Source organism: Ciconia boyciana, chromosome 3, assembly GCF_034638445.1.
Source record: "Ciconia boyciana chromosome 3, ASM3463844v1, whole genome shotgun sequence".
NCBI lineage: Eukaryota > Metazoa > Chordata > Aves > Ciconiiformes > Ciconiidae > Ciconia > Ciconia boyciana.
Window position 1 is genome coordinate 38,154,438 of NC_132936.1, and position 9,484 is coordinate 38,163,921.

Sequence of the window (9,484 nt, forward strand, 5' to 3'; positions counted from 1 at the left end):
TTCAAATAAATTACAGTTATTTATTTATGAGTATTTTCTGTTTCCATCTAAAGCTGAGTTTAGAGGCACACATAAAATCAGAAAAATATATCCCTTCCACTCCCTTAGTTTAAAGCAGATCTTGTGGGTGAAATTCAGCTCCTAAGCAGAAGCCCTCCAGTTTAATCTGAAGAATAAGATGTTGTTAGGAATCTTCAAGGTTTGGAAGAAAAAAATATCACCTTTCATTTTCAGCAGAGTATTCATATCTAGTATTCCTAATAATGCATCTAGGCAATAGGCTCCTGCACCATTGCCTCCTTTAGTTTAATTTTACAGATTCATATGTATGCACATTCCCTGGCTCTTCCTCCTGCCTGATGCTGCGAGACCTGAATATTCTCCTGTCTGAGTATGGCTGGTGCCACTGCAGATGTAGTAGCACGAAAATTGCTGTCAATAGAAGTGACGAATAACCATCCTTCTGTACTATATATGTCCATAACTCTAATAGGCAATGAAGTTATAGATGTTACTGTATACACTAAGGAGTTTTTTCTTACATCACATTACATTTCTTTACCAGTTTTTTTCTTGGCTTCATTCGTTCTATGTTCTCTGCACAGCAGGCCAACTTCATCCTCTGGTGCAATTTCATAAAAACTTGAGCTTCCACAAGGGCTGAAGCTGGATGATGATCAGTCAGGAGGTGTATGATTAATATCCTGCTCAAAGGCTGGAAGAGTTGGAAGACAAGGAGAGATCCAGCAGTGGGACCAAGAAGTTTGTTTCGTGCTATTGACAGATAGGTTGGACTGCCTCATCTCAGTCTCTTCATCTATTTGAAGTATTCAAAATACATTTTAAATGCAACAAAGGTTTATGACAGCACTGAGTGGGCCTAGAAGAATGAAGCCAGTTAAATGAGAACACAAACAAATGATTGGTGTACTGCAGAAGTGGTGAAAAGCACAGTAAGAACACTGTGGACTTTTTATCCGAAACATATGGTTCTCTCCAGAGTGAAGTGACCAAGTTGAATCAGCATTGGAAGTGGTAGGAGAAATGCTCTGGGATCTAATGAGAAACAGTTCTTCCAGATGAACAATGTCATCATCCATTTTCACCCATCCTGAAAAGATCTGTTTTATGGTGCAGGACTAGTATTTTTTTTCTTTTCTTTTCTTTTTTTCTCTGTCCTTATCATTGGCAGACTAGAAAGTTTTCTGAAAGCTCAGAGTAATCAGTGTCTCTTATACATTAAAGTGTCCAATCCTACAATTTTGCAATATTTTTTTTGGGGGGGTGGGGGGGAGCAGGGAAGAATGCAGATGTATTAGCTTTGCCTTACTCATGGGCAGCTGATCCTTGGAGCCCAATTCAGAACTGCCAGTGAGGAATCAAGACTCGCTATCCAATGTTTGGGAAAAACCATAGAGAAGAGAAAACATGATCTAAAATGACCATGGTTGAATGTAGGACTGTTCATAACCAGTGAAGAGCTGGCTGAAGCTAATGAAAGAACTGGGCTTCCAAAACAATGCTCTAAGGAAGTACCTCCAACTGCCTCGGAGCCCCAACCCAGATCCTCTTCTATACCTCTTCTTTACAAGAGTTAGCAGAGAATAACTTGACCAGAACTCAGTAATTTCCTTTCTTGCCTGAAGTGTTTCCTGGACATCCTGGACCAGGGGGCATCTCTACATTACCCTTGCAATTGTTGTTTCCACACTCAAACTAATGCCTGGTTAAAGTGTTGTTCCCACAAGCAGGGAAGAAGGGGAGCTGTATTCTCCTTCTTCTTTTAGGAATTAATCACTTCTCTTAAAGGCATGAAGACCTTAATTCAGCAAAATATGCACTCTACATTAGAGGTAGTATATGTCTGGTTTTCCTAGTTGAATCCTTTTTTTCCACTCAGAAGTTCGGTCTAAGTCAATTTTGGAGATACTTTACTCTTGCCTAGGATCCTCCGGATGTTTGGTAGCTTCTAGCAGGTTGGATGCTACTGTGCAGGTAAAGTAGCTCTAGCCCAGCTGCTGTATATGTAGAAACCATAGTTAAGTTCATAATGCATGCATGGATCAGCATGTATTGTTCATGCCCAGTAAATCTAGTTCTGGTGGGATATGACAGGCTGTCTGTGCGTATGTGTTACACAAATGCACCACTTGGTGATATAATGGAAACCTTGTTAAGTGGCAAGATGTTCTTCATAATCCTGGAAAACACAGAACAGAAGGATGTGAAACTCTTTGCTTTATTTTCCAGAAGCCATGCATGCAAAGCATGGTCTGAGATTTGTCAATCACAGCAGATAATTCCCGAAGTAGTCCTCAGTTACTGTAGCTACTGCAACCCTTCTAAATATGTGACTACAGCGTAACATCAAGGTCCTAATTCAAGAAGCAAAAATACTGCTGAAGAGCAGGACTCCCTTATACTATTTCTGTTCAGAAATGTTTCTCATGATGAAATGTCATCTTGGTTATGAAACACTGGAATGATGGAAGAAAAAGGCTGAGCTTTTCATGAATGAATAATGTCAGAAATCTACTGCCTGTGGAAGGGCTGATCAAACTCCAGATTTTGTTGCTGTTTGCTGCCCAGATTGGATCTTCTGCATTTTGCAGCTTCACAGAATTTTACATAAGCAAGGGACAACCATGACCATCAATCAGCTCTTCCACATCATATACCCTAAGACCCTACCCGTCACTGATTTTCAGGGAAACAGCTCTCATTTGATTGCTGTGAATTGTGTCATTCTTCCTGTGCATATCACCTTCATTTGTCTGGGTTAAAGTGTGTTTTGATTCAAACTGATCTAGCTGTTGTGCCCCCCAAATTATTTGTCATTTTGCAGATAGCAAAATTATAAATTTAAACAGTAGCCTTATTTTTCTGTTTTCTCTCAGTTCATGTTTAAGGATACAGATTAAAGCTGAGACTAGAGCAAATTCTTGCTTATTATCTGGAATAACTTTCTGTGACCTCTGAGAAGCCAGTTTTTAATTTTTTTAATAGGAAAAACATTTTTTTTTTTAACTTTGTGCATTGAGATACCAAGGTGATGACTGATGTAAGGGTATGAATAGAACAGCCTAGTATTATGAAATATGCCGTGTGGACAATGTTTTTAATAGTCTTAAACTTTGGAAGTTTAAGACATGCTGTTTTATGTAGGAATCATTTCCAGATATTGAAGAAAAGTGTTAGTTTTCTCAGAAATGTTCAAGTAAAGTTGACTTTTATATAACTGTGAAAAAATGTGCTGCTATGTGCAGAAATCTTTAAGAAAAGTGCCAATTTATATGTCTTTTCGCCTAATATTCCTAAAATGGTATTTATTTTCTTAAAGAAAAGAGCCAATATGTCTGCCTTGCCCAGAAATATTTATTTGAAAGCATGTTTTGAAAAGTAAATATGCTGATTGAATCAATACATTGAATTAATTGAAGAAATGTAAAGTCCAAAGGCTAATAACAATGATGATGATGATGATGGCAACAAAAGTCCAAACAATGTAGCTGTCATTCAAATTTAGACCCTGGGGAAAAGTTAGAGCTTGTCAAATGAGAAAAGACTGTTCTGTGCAAACTGTGAGAAAAAGCAATGCCATAGGATTTAGGTATGTATTATGTTATTCATCATTATTTGGATGTCCACATGGAATGAATGGAAATATTCACAATTCATGAAAAAGGAAAGATTTTTGGGATGTGATTTTTTCATTTGAAGATTCATAATGGAAGTGAACTTTTGTTTTTCATCAGTATCCAGATTTAAGCATTTGTCACAGATTCAGGGATTAGAACAATGCCATATGGTTCAAGTGGCCAGTCACACAGCACAAATAACAATGAAAAGTGGTCAGAGTGAACATCTGGTGAGCATTCTGAATCTGGAGATTATCCTGATTATTCTATGAATATTTATGAGTAAAAAACAATTTAAAAATGAGCTAGTCCATTAGTCCATAAGCTGTTCACAGTGAAAAGAAATAATTACATATGCAATCAATATTATTTCAAATGAATAATTGAATCAGTTCAAATTTAACATACTTCTGGTTATAACAAGCTTTTCGCTCTGCTGGAATCTCCATCTCTCTGAAGCTGGAATCTGAAGGCAGTCTCTGGCAAGAGATTTTAAACCTGTGTTTAGATTTTGTTATATATTGTATTCACAAACAGTGCATCACTAAAAAAGAATTAGAAAATTTGTGTTGGTGTGTTTAGAATACATCTCACAGACTTCAGAATAAAACAAACAGTTTAGGATAGTGAAAAATAATTGTACACATGTTAAAGTGTGTAATAAATTTAAGAAGAAGTTGAATTCACAGGAATTGAATATTTAGGAAAGCCTGACTAGGCATACTTCTTACAAGATTTCCTTCTGTGTATTCACGACTTTCAATAACTCCAAATGCAGAGAACTTGAGAGATTAGAGAGACTCACTGAGTATTGATAAAAGTTCTTCAGTAACTCTGTTGAAGAAAACTGCAAAAAGAGTTATTAAGGAAGTGCTGGGAGCAGGCACATGCTGCATACAGTTGAAATACAAGACTTCGGTCACTCAGTCAATAGGAACTTTGATGATGACTTTGGATGAAGTGTCATAGTCGTAAAATTCCTTTTAGAATCATAGAATGGTTTGGCCTGGAAAGGACCTTAAAGATCATCTAGTTCCAACCCCCACTGCCATGGTCAGGGACACCTTCCACTAGATCAGGTTGCACAAAGCCCCATCCAACCTGACCTTGAACACTTCCAGGGATGGGGCATCCACAACTTCTCTGGGCAACCTGTTCCAGTATCTTATCACCCTCACAGTGAAGAATTTCTTCCTAATATCTAATTAAATCTACCCTCTTTCAGTTTAAAACCATTACCCCTTTTCCTATCACTACACTCCCTGATAAAGAGTCCCTCCCCATCTTTCCGGTAGGTAGTGGTCCTGGAAGGCCTGATAGGCTTCTCTAGGTTAAACAACGTCAACTCTCAGCTTGTCCTCACAAGGGAGGTTCTCCCTGATCATCTTTGTGGTCCTCTTCTGGACCTGCTCAAGCAGGTCCATGTCTCTTATGCTGGGGGGGCCCCAGAGCTGAACACAGTACTCCAGGTGGGGTCTCACAAGATATTTTAATTCTTAGTCTGAAACTGGTGAGAAATTCTGCCATTGATTTTACTGGGCTAGGATTTCAGCCTTGCTATTGTGCCATCACGATACAGACAATACATCTGCTTGGGCAAGGCATTGCAGTGAGGGTTAAGACTTTAATTTCATCTTGTCTCAGTTGCATGTCTTGTGTAGGTCACTCCTCCCTCTGTGTCTTTTGTTTTCCCCATCACCTATCCTTTGTGCTGCTTGTTCATCTCAAACATGAATGCTTTGGAGCAGTGTCTGTCTCCCTTGCACATTACTTAACACCCTGAGGCTTGAAAATCACTGACGCATTTAGATGCTATTGCTATATGAATAATAACAATTAGAATACTATTCTTTGGAGAAATCCAAGCTGGCTTGCTTCATGGACTCATCAAATTCTTTACAGGAACAAAGCATATATTTTTAAAGGATGTTTAATTTTTAGCACTGGCTTCAGCTGATATTACAAGTCCATGCAAAAATGTATGTATTCTGAATTTCTACAAAAATAAGTTTGTTTTCTTTAAAAATAATGAGTTTATACTAGTTATTTTTGGTGATGTTTCAGACTGAAATAACACTATAACTAGCTGCAGAAAGTCTTGTGGCTCACACCACAGAAGTTTTAAATCTTATGGAGTCAATGGTGCAGTTTTCGCTTAGAAAAATAGATGAAAATAAAGAGCTTCCTAGATTTGTTTTCCCAAGTCAGGCTAGGGGCATGACCAGCCTAAAGTAGTTTCTGCAGTCAAACACTTCTTTTGTTAGTAGAATAATGTTAAAATCTATTGAAACCACAACATTTTTCTTCAAAAAGGTGCTCTTATTTTGCTCTGTCCACAGTGTGCTAAGCAGCAACAACAGCTCCATTTGAAAATTGTATCTTTAGAAAAATTAATTGGGGCAAAAAACTTCAGTAATTAATTCATATTCTAGAAATGCAATGCTGTCATTAAATTTCAAAATGGCAAAATGTTTGAGAAATAAAATGTATCTGATGCCAGTATTTCCAGAGTAGTCATTGGCTCAGACTTTATTCCATACCTATTACCATTCTGGCAAAAAAATAAGAGTTAATGTGATCAAGCTGCCATTGAAGTCAATGCTAAATCAAAATACTTCTCTGAGCTGGTGACAAGAGCTCTGCTCTCTTTTTAATTAGACTTCTTTAAAAATCAAGATTTTATGATGATGCTTCCAAGAAAACGGGATACTATATTTCATAATTGTTTAGAAATGCTTGATTTTCTACCCCTTCATGCTGCACAGTAAGTCTCAGGGAACAGCAGTGCAGTCTCACTGTTCATACTTGATTTTTCCTTCCCACTGAGTTTCCCTATTCTGTTGTCATCCCCACCACCACATCACATTTGCAAACTGCTGCAGGCAGTAATCTGGCTTTTCTTATCCATATTTTAAAGCACCTTGCTCCCTCCTGGGCATTGTCAAATAAGCAATAAAAAGTTACAATAATGTTGGTGGGAACAGAACCTGGTTGCTAGAGGAGCACAATGGTGAACTTGTTTTTTCACTTTAAGGACCATTCGAAGCAGGTGTTTTTCAGAGCAATGTTCAGATGGGTCTCAGGAGAAAGGAGAGCATTCAAGAAAATCTGAATTGAATCTGAATGTCTTGCAGAAGATAGACCGCAACCCTTGATTTCAGCATCCCAGGAAAGACCAAATTCTTCCTAGTTTTAGTAAAGTTCTCACATAAGATAATGGCAAATGTGAAAGCCTGAATTTCAGTTATGAGGAGTTCAGCCAGCAGGTCAATGGAAGAAAGATAATTTATCTTGTATAAGGCAGAGAATCTGAACCAGAAAAGCCAGAAATGGAGAACATCAAAGTAAAGAGGATTAGACTTCATATCCACCAAGAAAAGGACTGCCTGAATCAAACAGATGTTGTTCAAGCTCTTGTTTAATGCTCAGTATTATGTTGCAGCCTAACCAACAAAGGAAACAGAGGAAAGGACAGAATTAGGGCTTCTGGCATCTGCTGCTGGTTTTAGCCCAGTTCCCTAGCTAGTTTCACAAAACGTAATGGAAACTCCAAAACATTCCTGTGACCTTCCGAAAGATAAGCAGCCGGGTGGAGGAGAAAGCAAGACCCCTCGACCTTCCTGTTGACCTGTGTTTATTAGACACCAGAGGCCCACACAAGAAAGCAACATTACAGCTCTTCCAAACTGGACAGTATTTTAATGGGGCATTTAGAATTTGGGGGACAACAGAGAATTCAGTCCTGAGACAAAAGAACATGGGAAACGGGGGTTTGTTAGCACCGGTGCCTAGGGAATTACTTGTTTTTGTTGTATTGGCAACATTGTCCTGTGAGGGCAAATCTCTTACATTTTAATTTTTGCCTCTGTTTTTTATTTTTCCCTTGAGAACTTCATTTTCGTGCAAGTCCCACTCTTCAGCTGGTCCGAGCAATGTTAGTAACTGAAGCAAGCTGCCATGTTGATCTCTGCAGAGACCAAAAGGATTTCTGGTGGTGGGCAAGTCACTTTAGGACCTGGGGAGCTCCTAAACCTTTTTTTTACAGGATCTGATGGCTGATAACTACCCCTTGTGTCCCCACTCACAAAATCTGTCATTTTGAGTTAAGCAGATGTGGCTTTTCTGGCCAAGGATGGTGACAGCAATGAAGGTAGTGGCAGGCCAGAAGCTTAGATGAAACCAGTGCTGCTCAGTGTTCCCAGGTAATTTTAAACATGAGAAAAAAAAAGGAAGCAGGAGCATCCTAGCCCATGCTTGAATGCCTCCGAAGACCAGAAGTCTTGCTTGGCAAGGGAGGCACAGGACAAATCCTCTCCTGGAGAAGAGAGTCTGAGCCAGGAAGGTCTTTTCCCATTATGTCCACCAAAAATGAGGTTTCACATGGACAGAAATCATTTATGATGCTGGGGTGAACATGTCAAATCAATGGCTAATAAGATATCTAAGGGCAGAGACATTAACATCCTTAAAAGAAAAAGAAAAACTTCATTTCTGCTAATAACCTACCCCATTTTTCATTTATTTTTGTAATGTCAATTTCTGTTTTGATTTGGCTTGAATGAAATTTCTTTTTAAATTTTTTTTTGGTTCAGTCCCAGACTACAAACTCTATTATTTGCTGAGCTCTACAGAATGTAGTTTATAAAGAGAATCTAAGTGAGTTATAGGTCTGTTGTTCCAGAAAAAAATTATGTTTAGAGCCATTGAAATATTTCACTTGGATAACGTCAAAACTGCAATATAAGAAATGAAATATGTATAGGAATATAATACTAAAATTATGACCTAGAAGTTAAAATGAAATAATGGAAAAACTGTTGAAAGGCAAAATTTTGCCATAATAAGATAAATTTTGTTGACACCTGAAAAGAAAAGAAGAGTGGGTACTATTAATTTTTATTGTCTCCCATTGTAAGCTGTCAAAGTTAACACAACTCCCAAATGTTTCATACTTGATAAAAATACAGGTTTTGCTGGAAGAATGAACATTTTTTTGAATACCACTGAAAGTTTGTACCTACAACAGCATAATGTTGATCTGCTGTGGTCTGTGAAAATCCCAGCAGCATTAAAAAAATATTAAGGCAGGACTCACTTTTTTTCTGTGCATCTTAGAAAGGAAGGGGAAATGAATACATATTAATATTTTACAGTGACAGAGGCCATTGGTGAAAGTGAGGGGAAGCTGGCAACAGGAATAGACTCTGAAGCAGATGGCCTGCAGCTAGGAGAGCTGAGTGCCCCGGTGCAGGAAGAAGTGCGATTGCCTGCAGCCTTTCTCTCCCTGGGGACACCAACCACGTCTCTCCACCCACCTCCTGGGAAGCTGGTAGGAACTGAGTAACTGGGCACCCACCTGTACATTAAAGTGCTCTATCCACTACCAGGCTCCAGTTCAGGACAAAGAGGTCAGGAGAAATTGAGATGTAGAAGGGAGGAAGTGGCGTTGAGGACCATGCCCTATAGTAAGAGCAGATGTGAGTTATCCTGTACCACTTGGTCCAGGGACCAGGGCTTCGCCTATGTGTTGTGGAAACACTCAAGAGAGATCTGGGAGCTCCAGTCTTCTGTCAAATTTAACTGAGATCATCCAACAGCTTCAAATCTGCTGGACTGGGGGAGAATTGCCTGGTGGGTCCCTGACCAGACAGACAAACATACATGCACACAGTGCATGCAAGTTGGCTGTAAAATAAACACAGAGAAGAACATTTTGTGATTACTTTTTTTCTTTGCTATGTGTTGCAATGCCTGTCAACTGTCATAGTAAACTTACTGAGGTGTTAAAAGTCTTAAGATATAAACTTGCAACATGGAAATCCCAGCCATCTTCCCCCTTGCTTTTC